Source organism: Saimiri boliviensis, chromosome 5 (assembly GCF_048565385.1).
Source record: "Saimiri boliviensis isolate mSaiBol1 chromosome 5, mSaiBol1.pri, whole genome shotgun sequence".
Taxonomy (NCBI): Eukaryota; Metazoa; Chordata; class Mammalia; order Primates; family Cebidae; genus Saimiri; species Saimiri boliviensis.
This window is the reverse complement of record NC_133453.1, coordinates 59,513,940-59,531,211: the sequence shown is the minus strand read 5'-3', so window position 1 is coordinate 59,531,211 and position 17,272 is coordinate 59,513,940. Positions and strand designations below refer to the sequence as shown.

Here is a 17,272-nt window from a genome sequence, read left to right as displayed (position 1 = left end):
AGTTTCTCTCCATGTGGAACTTTCCGTATTGTGTTTCCACATGGGCCAGTGTGGACTTGCTGACAGGATAGTGGCTGGCTGGGTTCCAAGAGTGGCTGAGGATAAAAGGGAGAAGACAGAGAATGAGGAAAAGGAAAGAGCAAGAAAAGAGATACATTAAATAGACTTCACCTCTGGATTGCAGTGTTGATGTTACGTTGTAAGAAGCATATGCAGGATATTCTGGTCTCTGAAACACACACTGTCACAGAGTGTATATCAGAAGGGATATATAGGTAACTGGCATTTCTGTAGTCCATTAGGAAGATTATTAACTGGATGTTTTAAGTTGTAATTTTCAAGGCATAAAGCGATAAAAATCAAGGTGATACCTTTGACCCATTTTTATCTCTAGGTTGACATTTTAATAACATATCTAATACTTGTTCTAAGTACAATAAAAATGGTAAGATTTCATTTTACAATGTAGGCAAAATGATAAAGGGGAAAAGGTTCTGTCCCTTTTGAATATGTTGAATTAGGCACTAAAATTACATTACCTTTTTTTCCAAGGATGTCTCTATTCCCAATATTTTCTTTTCCAAGAATATATTTCCTTCTTCAGAATATTTCTAGCATTAAATGAAATAAAATAGCTGAAATGTTTTGCATTTGGCACTGAGTTTGACATTATTCTTCCTAACCCAAATATTGCTTTCTAGCTCTAAATTAAAGTGTCAAATATCTCACCCTTCATCTTTCTAGACTGTCTTGTCAGAGGACCAGAATAGAGAAATTGCTCTCAGGGTCACAAAGTCAGATTCTAATCTAGATAAGGAATCAGCCAGATTTGTATTCCAGAACCAAGCTCTCAATTCTTTACTTTTTCCATCACTCCCTCCTTAAGAGTTTTTCCTTTTTGTTTGAGGCTTTAAATATCTTTAGGAGTCTTTCATTCCAGAATTAGAGTTACCATGCTATTAAAACACTTGTAGTAAGGTGCCAAAAAATTTATAAAAGAATTTAAGTAATATTTAAAAACGAATTCCATAAAGCAGATTTTGGTTAGAGGAGTGGTCAAAGGAATCACACATACTGGAATGTGTGGATGGATGAAGATGAATGGAAGAAACATTACAAAGTTACGTAATTTTGAATAGAGAAATTGAGTTCTAGGAAGGAGGAAGAATAGCATCAGATCAACTAACCTGACATTTAGAGTTCAAAAGTTTAAAGTCCTTGGCATGAGAAATAGAGGTACATAGATCCTTAAATGAGAGCCATTAACAGTTTGGTTAATGGCTGGGTTTGGTCTGTTTGGGGCCAAGAGTTTTAAGCATTTCTCAGGTACAACCTCAGATAAGAGATGAGGATATTGGTGATTACATGTCTAGAATTCTTAAGTCTCTGTGATACAAGAAAATGAGGAGACTCTGGATGATTTATGACATATTTGTTATGAAATTAATTGCATGATGTTCAGGACATTTATCTTGCTTAACTAAAATGTTATGCTCTTTATATTTTCAAAACTGAACATGGTTCTATGATAAAAGAATAACTCCTGAGCTTACATTTTAGACAGAAGAGATGATCAGTGAAATATAGTATGTAGATGTAAAATCATGCACAACCAATATAAAGAGATCAAAAAGATGGCCAGGCCTGCTGGCTCACGCCTGTAATCCCAGTACTTTGAGAGGCTAAGGCAGGCGGATCATTTGAGGTCAGGAGTTCGAGACTAGACTGGCCAACATGGTGAAACCCAGCCTCTACTGAAAATACAAAAATTAGCCAGGCATGGTGGCAGGCACCTGTAAACCCAGCTATTCGGGAGGCTGAAGCAGGAAAATCACTTCAACCCAGGAGGCAGAGGTTGCAGTGAGCAGAGACATGCCATTGCACTCCAGCCTGGGTGACAAGAGAGAAACTCCATCTCAAAAGAAAAAAAGAAAAAGATAATGTATGTGAAATTTTTTTAAAGCACTAAACAAATGCAAATATAGTGGTAGTCTATATAATATTATTTGGAGGGCAGATTGGTTATGAGAAAGCAGTGGTGTTTGTAAGAAGGTATTGAATTATTCACAATAAGTCTTTTCTTGGTACAAGTTTCTAACTGACTTCTAACATTTTTTTTGCAAAGGAAATGCATGCATTTTAAAAAGAACAAACAGATGTTAAGGGATTTGTTTTCCATTTAACTCCCTATGTTGGTTTTCTGATTTAGTTTTCCACAGTTCCTCTGATATACACCTTAATGAACTTTGCTCCTAATCAGCTTTTCACAGAGTATACAGGCAGGATTGGAGGGCATACATATAATAAAAAAGGTCTCTCTGTCCCATAGCAATAGGTAAGTAGGTATTAGACAATTATGAATTTAAAAACAATCATTCAATGTAGCACATCAAAGCAATTCTGTAACAGAATAAATTACTGTTTAAGTATTTATGTTTATCAAATGATTGGGGTTTTAAGTGATTACCTGTCTTGAGTATAGTTGTTTAGTAACCAGGCTAGGTTTAAAAAATAATTTTTAAAATAAATCTATAAAATATCACCTTGACTCTTACGATGTGTATTGTTTCTGTTCACCCTAACGCAGGCTGATTCACTTCGAACAACATTCGAAGTGAAAAGGTAGTGAAGTAAAAGGAGCCCAGAATTTCAAAGCAGAATTCCCTAAATTTTATTCCCTCTGACTTTCCTATTCTGTAACTGAGTAGCTATGAGAATTTAGAGAGGCCGTAGAACTTTTCTGAGCCTAATTTTCATCATCTAGAAATAGAAAATCTGCTTGTTTCTTTTAACTTATGAGGTTTAGGAGAGGATCAAATAGTCTAGTATGAAAATAAGAATATATATTTTATAAACAGAATCCCAGGCACTATTTAGATATATTAGGGGCATTATCCTGACATGCAAATTCAAATTGGTAGTGTTTGACTTACCCAACTATTTCTCATTTTTCAATCAACTTCCAAATTTTTCACTTGCATTATAGGTTGCATTGAATTGAAGAAGAAATATAATATCCTTATTCAACAAATTTATATTGAGTGAATTTATGTCCAAGGCAAATAGGTCTTACATGACTACTGGTAACAAAAAGACAAAGATTAATATAAATATGTAAGACAGATTTGATATAGATGATATGAAATATATATGTGAAATATAAGATTATGTTTAACTCTGCATCTGATGGTCTTCATGCTTACTATCTACCTCTTTTTTTTAACTATAAAAATGGCTTTATTGATCTAGTATTAGTTAATGAAGATAAACAGCAAAGTGAAAAAGAGTATGGTTAATAATCACACCAGAACACCAGATATAAGATGCGAGGAGGGCAAGTCAGGCATTCTGTACATTGCTTCTCCCTTCAATTTGGAAAACTCACTGCAATAGGGTTTTGCAATGATTGTTTTGCAAGACAGCTAGGAGGAAAGCCTGTGTGCTCTGGAAAATGCATATCTTGCGTGTTTGCCCTTTTAAAGATAACAATACTTTGAAACAGGTGAACAGCAGAAAGTTAACAAAGTTAGAGACTTCTTTTTTACCATATTTACCTTTTTAAGAATTTTATGCATTTCCTAGGGCATACATGCAAAAGCCTTCACATTTCCCCCTTTTAAAAGGGATTTCTCAAACTTACACCTGCAACTCCAACCCTATCATTTTTTCTCTACGAAATTAATTTTAAAGTGGTAAAATACAAATATAAAAATGACCGTCTTAATCACGTTGAGTACACAGTTCAGTAGTGTTAAGTATAAGCACTCTGTTTTGCAACAGAGCTCTAGAATTCTTGCAACCTAAGCTCTGTATGCACTAAATAAAATTTTTAGTAAGCTGGTGTATATTAAAGTAAAAGCAAAGTACTGCCTACATATGAATGTTTTAGGGGGTTACTTGGCTAGTTGCCGGCTTGGGTTTCACTTGTGCATTCAGCTCATCAGTGTGCCGGAAGGTTGAATGGACAGTGCGATTTATCAGTGGCTGACGTGGGTGGAGGTTGTCCACTGTTCTTTTCTCTTTCTCCCCATCAGAAATGAAAAGCAGGGTCCAAAATTGCTCCAGCTGATCATGATCAACCTCTACTAGTTGCTTCTTAATGATCCAGGTGAGAGACTCGGAGAGGGGTCGGGTAGTCAGAGACCCTGAGTAGGTCCAGTAATCCAGGCAGGTAGGTATCAGGCAGGAAGGGTCAAATGACCCAAATTTTACAAGGGTGTCCTTGTGCTTAATTGATAGCAAAGTATCCACTAATTTCTGTAGCTCTTTATGATGTTTGCCTAGCTTTACAAACACTCATATCATGACCAAACCATTTTCTTCCAGTGCTACATCCTCAAAGTTTTCAAATTTGACGCATTCCAATGCACTAAGTGCAGCTCTGGGAAGCGTTTGATGTCCATGGTGTGCTCGGAGCCCCAGGCATCGATGGCCTCCCAGCAAAAATGGAACTGCTTCAATCAGTAGTTGTGCTCTAGGGGTCTTCCCTTGATCACTGATTTATCTGTAGAATTTTCAAATTCCACAAGGAAAGAGTACCCGTTATTCTAGATGTGGAGGCAGGTGGCTGGGTCATAAGAGATGGCGAGCGGCTTGAAACCCAGATCATAAACACTCCCTCCACCCAATGGTGATGGGTGACTTGTCGAGCACCCCCAGGAGCCAGGTTTATGCTTTCCCAGAGTGGATGCAAGGCTCAATAAAATAAAACACACCTAAAACCTCACTGCGTGAGTCTCAGGGCTGCAGAGCCTCGCTGGCATGAATCTCAGAATCTGGAACTTTCTCCACAGCATTTTGCCTGGAAATGCTTGAAGAATGACCCTTGGGCTGTTCGTCACCACATCTTTAGCTTGAAATCTTGATCAGTTCCCAGTTAACTTGCAGAACCTAATAACCTACTATCTACTTCTTAATAGACGACTTTGATTTCATTCAGGTCTTGGAGATAAGAACTATATGTCATAGCCTAGCCTTGTCTAATTTATTAAATCATATAAAATACATGTTCTCATTTTCAAGTGAGTAAAGTGCTGAGAAAATAATGTTAACTATGTTGCATATAGCAAAAGTGTGGATGCTAAGAGCCAACATAATTTAAGTAAATGGATATGTTTATATAGCAGAAAACTAATGCTTTCTGACAGTTGCTCTGGCCTTTATTTTAACCTCTACTTTTTTCCATTATAAACCAAAAGTAGACTATCTAAGCTGCCCTAGAGGGACACTAAAGATGTATTATGAGTATCAATCCCTAGAAATAGAAAAACTCAAGTTCAATCTTGATAATAAATTTTGGCACTCTTACTGTTGCTCAAATACAATATTATACTTGTCATAATCTTTGGATCTTCACCCAAAATACATCAAAGGGTCAATATTTTAACATAGCATAGCACATTTTAGACTTTGAACATATGAAATATAAAAGTGAAATATATCATTACTTTAACTTTTGGCAATGTGATGTACTGAAAACAATAATGACACTAGCCCTAAGAAGAAGGACACCTGTGCCTTGTCTCCTCCCTTTGACCTACTGATCTTGTAACCTTGGGCAATGTAACTTCTCTGGTTCTTAGTTGACTCTGACGATAAAAATGACTACATGAATGTAGAAACTGAAACAGATCACTTCACTAGCCCTGAGATCTATGATGATGATAATGTATTAATGATTTTAATCAATGGCTTGGGGGCTGTTGAAGTAAAAATTAACACTATGAAAAGGTTTAATACCCTTCCATCAGCAACACTAAAATATCATCATGAGGTTATATTCTTCTGGGTGAAGCTAATTCATTTAACAATAACTTATTAACCATCTACAATATGCTGAGTGTTCTCTGAGAATAAGAGTGGAAGGAGGATAGGAAAGGAATGGAAAGATGAATAACTCATGATGTCTGCTCCAGAGAGTGTTTTTAATTTAGAGAGCAAGTAGACACACAAATAATTACAGAAGAGTGTGATAAATATGATAATTATCATTTATGCAGAGAACTACGGGAGTTAAGTGGAACACAGAGGTTTCTGAGATAGGTTGTGGACCAACATTATAAACTTTTAGGCAATTGATATTGCAGTGTGGTAAGATGAATGTGTTACCAGCCAGCACACCTAGGTTCTGTTTTTACCGGTTTTATTTTTTGCCGGTACTACCTGTTCAAAATGTAGCCCAGAGCAAATCACTTTAATCTTATCTGGAAAATTGTGGTAAGGCAGTTTCAAATTCTATTAAAGCACTAAAGCCCAGTAACTCTCTGGCAGGCATGCTATCTTAGTCCATTTGTGCTGCCGTTACAAAATACCACAGATGGGGTAATTTGTAAAGAAGAGAAATTGATTTTCTCATAGTTCTGGAGACTGGTAAGTCCACTATCAAGCCACTAGTAGGTTCAGTAGTTCAGAGAGGGCTGCTTTCTGCTTTCAAGATGGTGCCTTGATGCTGCCTCCTCCAGAGGGGAGGAACACTGCTCTCACGTGGTGGAAGGCAGAGGGCAAAAGAGACAAACTTTCTCCTTCAGGTGCTTTTAAAAGGGCACCTCATACCATTCACAAAGTCTGAAGCCCTCATGACTTAACCCCCTCTTAAAGCCTCCACCTCTTACTACTAACATGTTGGCCATTCTTAATGCTTGAATTTTGCAAGATGCACATTCAAATCACAGCACATGTCAAATGTCTATCTGATATTCACACTACCTTTCTTAAAAAAATGTAATCTCAATTTTATTTGGGGTTACATTATGCTCAGATAAAAAACTTGGTTTGCCTGGAACTTTGGTTTCTAGGGGTGGCCATGAAAAAATGAAACGCTTTGCTTTCCTGACAAATGCACTACATTGCACTTCCTTATTCCTGCCCAGAACACTGTAACGGTACAATGAATACAAATGCCACAGTTAGGATGGGAGTGTAGGGAACTAAACGAAACTTGAATCCCTTACCAGCACTAGCTCAAGAAAACCTACTTCCAGACTTGTTACCTGAGAAATAGGTGTATTCTGGTTTCTGCCACAAGTAGCTAAACTTAATATGAGTGAATATAGATCCTAAGCTTTAATATTAAAAGATAGTATTTTCTGAATTAAGCTGGGCTAAATTATAGTTCAGCATGAAATAGTTCTATGTATCAATATCTGAGCGTGGGTGTGATGTATATATGAGGATGTGGGAATATACATGTACATGTCATAGCTAGATACTACGTAAATTGTTAATCAGTGACTTCCAGATTTATATCCTCATTCAAAGCTCCTCTTTTGACCTCTGAGCAAACTGCCATCCTAACATTTTTTGTGGAATATCTCAAAGGTCTCTCTACATAAAAACCCAAACCAAACACATTAAAGTACACATGCACACCCCAAACCTAAATGTTCATCCAATATTTGCTGTTTTCAGATTGGCATTTCCATGCAATCAGATACTTAGGCTGGACAACTCGTGGTTAGTTACGTGCGATACTCTCTGCTCCTACACATGTTACAGCCAAAATTTTCTAACATTCTTGCAGTGTACTTGTTATTTAGTTTCTTTGTGATCAATTTTCTTATTTGTAAAATTGACATAAAAATATTATCTGCTACAAGATTATTTTGTAGATTATATTAGTTAATATATTTAAAATATCAGAACAATGCCTAACCATTTTGTGCCACTGTAACAAGACCTGAAACTGCATAATTTATAGTAAACATAAATACATTTCTCACATTTCTGGAGACTGTCAAGTATAATACCAAGGTACCAGAATCTGGTGAGGGCCTTTCTTCTGTGTCTTAATGTGGCTGAAGGCATCACATGGAAGAGTGGCCAAGAGAAGAGGTGCGAGAGAGAGCAAGTGGGAGATCCTACTCCCCTGATAATGGCGTTAGTCACTTCATGAGAACGAAGCCTTTATGACCTAACCACCTCCTAAAGACCCTATCTCCCCATACTATCAATGGGAATTTTTAAATTTTGTCATGAGTTTGGAGGGAACAATCATTCAAACTATAGCACATGGTAATGTTCAATAAATATTTTTTTTATTTTTGAAATACAATTAATATGAATTATAGCTGCTAAAATTATGCAACTTGATATTGGGTAAATGAGTGTAGAAGTATAAGTTTTATTTTCATTTGCTTCAATATTCACTTTGGGTGTGACGAAATAATCAGATCCTTCATATGTACTTTGATTTATAGCTTGGAAGTAAGCAGAAGAACGAATCTAAACTTTTAACTCATGCAACAAATATTTAGAAAGCACTTTTGATAGGCCAGGTACTCATTTCAGCATTAAATATGTGTTCGTGAAATGAAAAGTACCTATGCTGATAGAACTTTAAATTCTAGTCACATTCCTCATCAGTGAAATAAAATGATTGGGTTGGATTGGCAATAGGTGATATCTAATTCCTTACCACTGTAAGAATATGTGAGGCTGTGGTTATGTGAAGTGTCGTGCTGTAATATGAGGAGGAAGACTCAAAACTGGAACATGTGGCCACAATTTGACACACAGTAGAGGACCAAGACAAAGTTTTAATTGGCACAAGAAGAGTTAGATTTTAAGAAAGAAGTTTAATTGGGAAGCATTATGTAGAACAAATTGAATTTAGGATTTTTATAGACAGAAATATCACCCACCCAAGGATAGGAAATGGTGATCACTGGTGTGACTGGAAGAGGTGAGAACATTTAACACTCTTGGAAACTATACAAAGGTGTAATTCATGGTATAACATGAGGGTGAAACAGGCAACCTTTCTAGATCTGGGATTGATTTAGTTTTTTATTTGTATAAAGGTTGTGTGGATATTTATGTATATAAACAGAAAGATGTGTATTATTAAATAACTTTCATGTTAGGAGCTCAAGAAGAAGGTGGCATGGAATCATGATAATTAAGCATGAGATTATCTTTTTTATTCCTTGACTCAGGAGCAGGTGGGAAGGCAAGAAACACCATCTATACAAGGACATAAATTGTATTTGGAAGCTGGCTCACCAAGCATTGGGCTCAGTGTGTACCAAGTTACTATACATGGTCCCCGGGCCTTCCTGAACTCTGTTTGCTTGGGAAGACTGCCCAGTTTGCAACAGCAGTCCTATGGAAGCAACCACAGTATTGCAGTCAGGATGGAAGCCCCTCCTCTGACAGAGGCTGCTTTCCTCAGATTTTTAGGACTAAGAAACCATCCCTGGGCCAGGCACAGTAGTTCACCCCTCTAATCCCAGCAATTTTGGAAGCTGAAGTGGGAGGATTACTTGAGGCCAGGAGACTAACCTGGGCAACATAGCAAGACCCTGTCACTACAAAAAAAAAAAAAAAAAAAAAAAAAAAAAAAGCCAGTCGTAGAGGTTCGTACCTGTATCCCAGCTAATAGTGAGGCTGAGATGGGAAGATCCTTGGGTCCAGGAATTTGAGGTTGCAGTGAGCCATGATCACACCATTGCACACCAGCATGGGTGATAGACAGACTTCTCTATAGGTAGGTAGGTAGGTGGATGGATGGATGGATGGATGGATGGATGAAAAAGAAAGAAAATTAAAAGAAAAGCAAACTGTTTCTGAAGGGCTTAAAGCAATCAATAAGAAGATTCTGAAGAGATAGACTAGAACCTCAGAATCATTTAATTTGAATAAAAGGGAAATGACTTAATTATTTATCTTATGCTGATAAGTGGGACATACTGATTAAATTAGAATGGAAGTTTAATAGTGATAGTATAAATTCTTTGGGAAAGTAGAATCAAGCAATAGCAGTATTAAGGTGACGTTGATAAAATGTTTGGAATGGTAATTCACTCTTTGTGGACTAAGAACTGCCACATATGTTAAGAACTAATTTATGTTTTAGGGCTATTTTATGATTTGGATTCTGTCAATTTTTATCATATCCAGTGTGCCTTTTCAAAAACTGTACAATTTATTTAGAATTTTGTCAAATCTCCCCACAGATCTGGCTGGCAAAAGCCCATTCTTTGAAAATCTGGCTCAGGTGTGACCTCGTTCAGGAGTCTTTCACAAATTATGCCTGAAAAAAGTAAGCCTCTTTCTTCTTTATTACTTTGATAAATAATATGCTTTTTATCATTGGACTTGCTACACTGTATTTTATTTATTTTTCCTGTGAGTATAAGCTTCTCAGTTATGTTCATGTCAGAATCTTTGCTGCCAATCATAGTGCTCATAGAAAGTGTCTAATAAGTATTATTTGTTTAATGAATGAATAAAAATTCAACAAAAATATATTGATCGCCAGTTACATACCAGCTCTAGAACACCAGCACTGTAGCTACAGCAGCAATTAATTAAAAGAGTTATGTTTTTGTCTCCATAGATCTTGTAGTCTCTCGAGCTGTTAGACAAATAAAATGGCAATTACAACCTGTTATGATAAGCATATATCTAATTTACATCTGAGGAAGCACATAAGATGAATGTGTCTCCTGTATCTAAATATTTGAAATTATATGTTTCTATCTTAAAAGTAATACATCAGAAAGCAATTAATATTAAAGGAAAAAAATGGCTAGGACTATAAAATTTGAATATTAAGCTTTATTTTCAGTGTATTATTTGTTTAGAACACTAAAGAATATTTTGAATCGAAGTAAATAAAAATATGTCTTTTTCCATGTGAACTGGACTAATAATTCTTGGGCAATATAATACAGAACCAAGATGCGATAGCTTATCATATGAACTCAAGATGTACCTTACTTTTTGTTCAGACATGGTTATTTACTAATTTTAAAGACTTTATTTTAGAAAAAATACGCACTTTTTAGGAATGTATTTTTAATTTAAACACTTCAGGAATATAGTAAAGCTTTCTGGGCATATAATGTAACAGTCAGGAGACTTCCACCACAGCCTTTATTCTCAAAAAACTACCAAGAAATTGCACCTCACTTTACCTTAATTTTCTCATTTCCTTAAATACTTTTGGCATAATCAATTATATAAGCTGTTGCATAGAGAAATATTTCTTAGTTCATCGATAATTATATATACGTTTTAAATTAGGTGTATGTAATATCTGTTGTGTGTTTGTGTTTGTGTTTGTGTGTGTACCTCATATACTTCAGCACTTTTTGCTGTGGGTGCATATAGAATATGATTAGAATTCTTTTTAGTTAAAATCACATCTGAGAACACTTCGTAAGAGGAGCAATAAATATGTTGATTATTATTTTTAACTTAGTTTGCTTGATATATATGTGTGTGTGTGTGTGTGTGTATATATATGTATAGTCTGCTTAATATGATATACTTCATGACTGGCAAATAGAAACTAAGCTGTGAATTCCTACCTTGGCCAGTGGTGTTTATCAGGAGGCTTTTCAGAGATAAAAACAATGTCACTTAATGTATACATGTTTGCATTATTTCAGAATAAGTTATCAAAATTTGCATAGCCAAATTTTAATCATGATTATTGCTATTTCTAAGTGTTGTATCTCATATTTGGAGTATATTCAAGATTATATTCCAAATTAGATGATGTATTATAAATAGGAAAAAAATAATATGACAGGTTGATATTTTGATTCTAAATAATACAGCACAAAACAGTAAAATATGTTAACAGGAAAAAATTCTGAAAAAGAATTTCAGTTTCTCAAGATTATCTTATTTGTTATTTGTTTCAATTGAAATTGCATCTTGTATAGGTGTGTTGACATGAATTCTAATTACTTTGTTGACTAAAAAAGGAAATATCCAATTTAGAGGAACAGTTTCCTGTTGAAAAGGTAAATGTGGAATAACAGATTGCACATAACACAATCCCATAAGTAACTTACTATTTTGTCTTCTATTGTTTTATATAATGACTTATTGATAAAATATAAATAAAGTAATAGAGTACCTGATGGTATTATATTATTTAGAAAATATTAAGCTTTTTTTTTTTTTTTTTTTTTTTTTTACTGGCAGAGACAACTGAAGAACCTGAATAGTGGTCATAAAGAAATTGGCTGATTTTTTTTTCTTTTTTCACCTTAAAAAAAATTCTATATGTATAATGAGTACAAATGCAGGTTTCTTATATGCATGTAGCACTTAGTGGTGAAGTTGAGGCTTTTAGTACACTCATCACCCAAACACAGCCCACCCTTAAACTCTAAAAACAGCACCTTGAGGCTGAAGCCAGAGAGGGTGGGGTCCCAGGCAAGCAGTGTAAATAGCTGCTGGAGTACAGGCCACTCATGTCTCTGTCTCAACAGCAGCTCAACAGTCCTTACCACAGCAGCATGGAAAGGACTCTCCCAAGGGTGCACAGGAATGCTCGGTACCCCTCACCTCTCCCTTCTTGGAGCAATGCAGCAGCAGCAACCAGGGCTGTAGATCCCCAGTATCTCTTGAAATGGCGATTGGCTGAGGCTACTCCAGTCTTGGATGCCTGTGAGATTCCACGTAGGTTCTCTTTAGGGAGAACCATCTCTGTGCAATCTTTTGGCAACTCTGTATGTCCGACCTAAGGCCCTAATGTAGCCAAAATCATAAAAGCCATACCCTAGGTGTTTCTCTCTGACCGTTTTCCTGTGTACAGGAGATGTTGCAGCCTCTCAGTCAGGCCTCGGGTGGGCAGCTACCTTGAACGGTCTCCTTACTGCTGTTGTTTCCTGTGTCTTCTCTGGTGAATCCTAGCATTCTCTCCTAGCCCATCTGTTTGAAATGTATCTACTTACTACTCTGGTTCCCTTCTGTGGAAGAGGTACATAGTACCTGTGTTTAATCAGCCATCCTCTGATTTTGTTGTTGTTGTTATTAAATCACTTAACCTAATGAAGAATCCTTATGTCACAGTACTCGAATGATTTCCATTGCTCAAATTCCAATTTTGAAACTTTCTTCAAAGCTTTTTTTTTTTTTTTCCAGTAGTATGTTTTTTAGTTATTTCAATAGGTAGTGACACCAACCATTTTTAATAGATAATAGACTGTTTGAAAGTTAGCATTTTAATAAGGTACAGAAGGACTGAAACCCTATAATACTGCATTAGAATAAGGCAGTCCTGAAGCAGCACTACATTCATTAGACTAGTTCTACTATTTCTTATCTAGAAATATCTTTGTCATCACTAATGTAGAGAACAGTTTGGGTTTTAGAGACACTTAGAAGTCACTTAAGGCCAAAGCTGGTGACATTGGGGCTTAAACAAGCAAGAGATAACAATTTTAATTAAGAAAACAATAGAAATTTAAAAATCTGACAATAACAAGATATTTTATGTATCTCATTAATTCCCAAATGAGGTTTTAAAAGCACATTGAGCTCTTGACTTTGATTGAGCCATATGAGAATCTTCAGGTACGTAGGAGGTGGAGGTGATATAATTCAAAATTGTAGTCTGTATTATAATGTAATTTTTATTTGAAAATAATACATCTGCATTATTGCCATAATAGAGAGAGTAAAGGTTGTTAATTCTTCTTGTCAAGTATAAATATTCAGTTACGAAATTATATGCTTCTGTCGTGGACCGTCCAGGACGGGTAGGCACGTCTGCCTGGGGGTCTCTCGACCTGCAAGAGGGTCCCAATACCTGGAAGAGGGAGTGCGCCTGGAAAATTAATAAAGACAGAGAGAGAGAAAGCGAGGCGTCTGGAGGGCTGATAGGCCGTGCCTAAACAGCAAATTTTATTTTTCAAAGGACAGGAATAAATACACTTTCTTGGCTCTGGTTTACATCATAGCAAGAGGAAATGCAAATGTACACCTTACATGGCCTATACAATAGAGAAGTCAGATATGCAATCAGTGGTTGTAAAAAGTAACAGAATTTCCTGTAATCACAAAGCTTGTTTACATCCAGACATTATTCCTCCTGGCTGCATGTATCTCCGGTTTGATCTTGTTTTAGAACTGAGATGTGAAAAGGTTTTCTGGTTTTGCTCATCAGAGTATCTCTTAACCGGATTCTCCTTTGTCTACTCCTAACTCAACTTAACTTCCCCATTCAGGAATCTCTGAGTCAGGAATCAAAACCATCCCTTATGGTGGCATTTGCTTTGCAAATATCGACAGTTAAACCATTAGGCAGTCAGGTAAGTAAAGAAAAGGTTAAAACTTATTCTTAAAGAGAGAGTCATAAAAAGGTTAAAAGTAGGAACCGTTGCTGGTAGGGGGTTACTCGGTCTAGCAGCACCGCATAGTTTTAGGCCCAAACGATATTGTGGTTGATATTAGAAACTGATCATTCATCTTTCAGTTCCTATATTTCCAGATAGCTCGACTGCCTCCAGTAGGAAACTGTGTTTGGGATCAAACTCACCGTATAGTGAGACTCACGCCTTTTAGGGGTCTCACACGGGAGTGTTCCCCACATGCTTCGTTTTTTTTTTTTTTTTTTGAGACCAAGTCTCCCTCTGTCATGCAGTGCCAAAACCTCCACTCCATGCAACCTCTACTTCCCAGATTGAAGTGATTCTCCCGCCTCAGCCTCCTAACTGGGACTACAGGTGTGCACCACCACGCCTGGCTAATATTTTGTATTTTTAGTAGACAATTGGTTTCACCATGTTATCCAGGCTGGTCCCCAGCTCCTGTCCTCAGGCAATCCACTTGCCTTGGCCTTTCAAAGTGCTGAGAATATAAGCTTCATTCTTATATTTAATTGAGGGCCTAAGATGTATTTATTAAATATTTATAATGTATATTGAGCATATAAGATAAATTTAAGCTGCTTTTCACATTGTATGCCATAAATATAATAAATTATATTTTAGGTTGATCACAGATTTTCTTAAAAAAATTGAGACTACTTCTACTTCTGCTTCAGATATAGAAAATCTCAAGAAAGCATCATTCCCAAATTAAAAGTGAGAACATACTGGATAATCTACAAAATCATGTATTTTTAAAAGTTTATCTTTTAAAAGAGACAGGAGGTTGTGATGGAAACTGAAAGATTGATATTCAGAAAGCAATGAACTCCTCCTAAGAAAGAAGAGACTCATGATTGGATCCATCCTTGTTGGAGCAATGGGAGGGGGAGGCAGCTGCCATGGGTGTGAAAAAGAAAAATTGACCTTGCGATGAGTTTTTAAAGGCTGAGTGTGAGCAAGCTTAGGTGCTTAAAAGACCCAGAAGTCTTGGAGAAAATAAAAATATGCATAACTTTTCCAAGGGCCTTCACCTAGTGCTCAGGAGAGTAGAGAATGGAGCAACACACATTAAGGTGTAGGGACATCAGGCTTGCTTAAGTCTGAAGAAGAATTGAGAGAAACCCGGCATGCACTCCAAGCCATATGATGAGTACTAGATAGTGACTATCTGCATCTTGCATGGGGGCAGAAAAGAAAACTCTTCTGAGATGGAGGTGCATAGGGCCTGGAATGGCTAACAAGAGCAGAAAACCTGAAACAAATTCTCCAGGCGCTCAGCCTCCAAGCTCTTATAAAGGAAAGATTTGTTTCTGCCATCACGTCATTTGAAGGCTGAGTGAAATGAATCTATAAATCAACAATAGGAATCTAGACACATGTGTTCAACAGACTAAACTGACTCTAGTGGCCAGACAGAAGGAGACATGCAACCTTTTGGGGCATAAATATAATTTATGTCAGTCTCTGCTGTTCTTTAAACCACTGTGTCTTATATTCAATTAAAATTTATGAGAAACATGTTGAAGCAAGAAAATGTGACCCGTTATCAAAAGATGAAATAGTCAATAGTCCATAGAATCAAAACATCACTGATGTTGAAATTATTAAGCAGCATTTTAAAAATAACTGATAAGAATATGAAAAATTCTAGTGAAAAAGATAGGTTGAAAGCAAAGGCTGAGTAAATAATATGCAAACACTAAGCATAAGAAAGTATTTTAAAAGCTGGCAGGGGTATATTAGTATAAGAGGAAGTAAATGTTCAAAACAATAGTATTACAAGAAATAGCAAGGGATATTTTATAGTAATAAAGGAATAAATTCATTAAGAACACTCAATGTCTGTGGTCCTAATAACAAAGCACTCAAATACCTAAAACAAAAACTGACAGGAATAAGGAAATCTGCAATCATAGCTAGAGATAGTAAACCTTTTTCTCAATATATAATAAGTCTGTGTATTTAAAAAAATCACCAGCCTAGTGCAGTGGCTCATGCCTGTAATCTCAGCACTTTGGGAGGCCAAGGCAGGCAGATCATTTGAGGTCAGGATTTCAAGATCAGCCTGACCAACATGGTGAAAGCCCATCTCTACTAAAAATTAAAAAAAAAAAAAAATGTTGGATGTGGTGGTGGGTGCCTGTAATCTCAGTTTCTTGGGTGGTTGAGGCAGGAGAATCACTGGAACCTGGGTGACAGAGGTTGCAGGGAGCTGAGATCACACCACTGTACTCCAGCTTGGTCAATGTAGCAAGACTCCATCTAAAAAAAAAATAATAATCAATAAAAATACAGAATATTTGAGCAATACCACCTAATTGATACAGAAAACATTGCATATAACAATAGTAGAAATGAATATAAAATATTCACTATAGTAGACCATATGCTGGCACATAAAAGAAGTCTCAACAAATTTCAAAACATTTGTAAAGCTTATATTTTCTTAACAGTATTATATATAAATATGAATAAGATGAATAGAAAATACCCATATACTTGAAAATTAAACGTGATTTAATTAAATTAAAAAGAAATTAAAAAAGTAAACACCTTGAACTTAATATTGATGTAAACACAATATATCAAAATTCAGCAATGCAGGTAAAGTAGCTCTTGGAGGAAAATGTATAGCTTTATTATATTAGTTAAAAGGGATAGGGGCAAAATTAAAACTATATATTTATTTCATAAGAAGCTAGGGAGGGAAAAATGACAAATTAAATCCAAATAAGTATGACAAGCAAAATTAAGAACAGAAATCTATGTAATAGAAACCAGACATACATTAGAAAAACTTAATTTAAATTTAAAACAATTGGGAAATTTGACAAATTCCTAGTAAGAACAGTGAAGGAAATGAGTAACACATATCACTAATATAAAAAATGAAAAAGCAGACTTCAGATACTACAGACATTTCAATGACAGTAAGTTTTGTGTGCAATTTTATTCTAATTTGATCACTTAGAAGAAATTGATGAATTATTTTAAACACATTTTAATATAATTGATACAATAAGAAATAAAAAATATGACTTTTAAGTTCAGGGTACATGTGCAGGTTTGCTGCATAGGTAAACTTGTGTCATGGGTGTTTGTTGTATGGATTATTTCATCTCCAAGGTATTAAGCCTCATACACATTAGTTATTTTTCCTG

The 17,272-nt window shown here is 35.8% G+C and overlaps 1 pseudogene; it reads right to left on the bottom strand.

Annotated features, from left to right (window-relative positions):
- Positions 1–3,885: 3,885 nt before the first annotated feature.
- LOC101029405 (carbonic anhydrase 5B, mitochondrial pseudogene) lies at positions 3,886–12,442 on the bottom strand (annotated as a pseudogene).
- Positions 12,443–17,272: the final 4,830 nt, after the last annotated feature.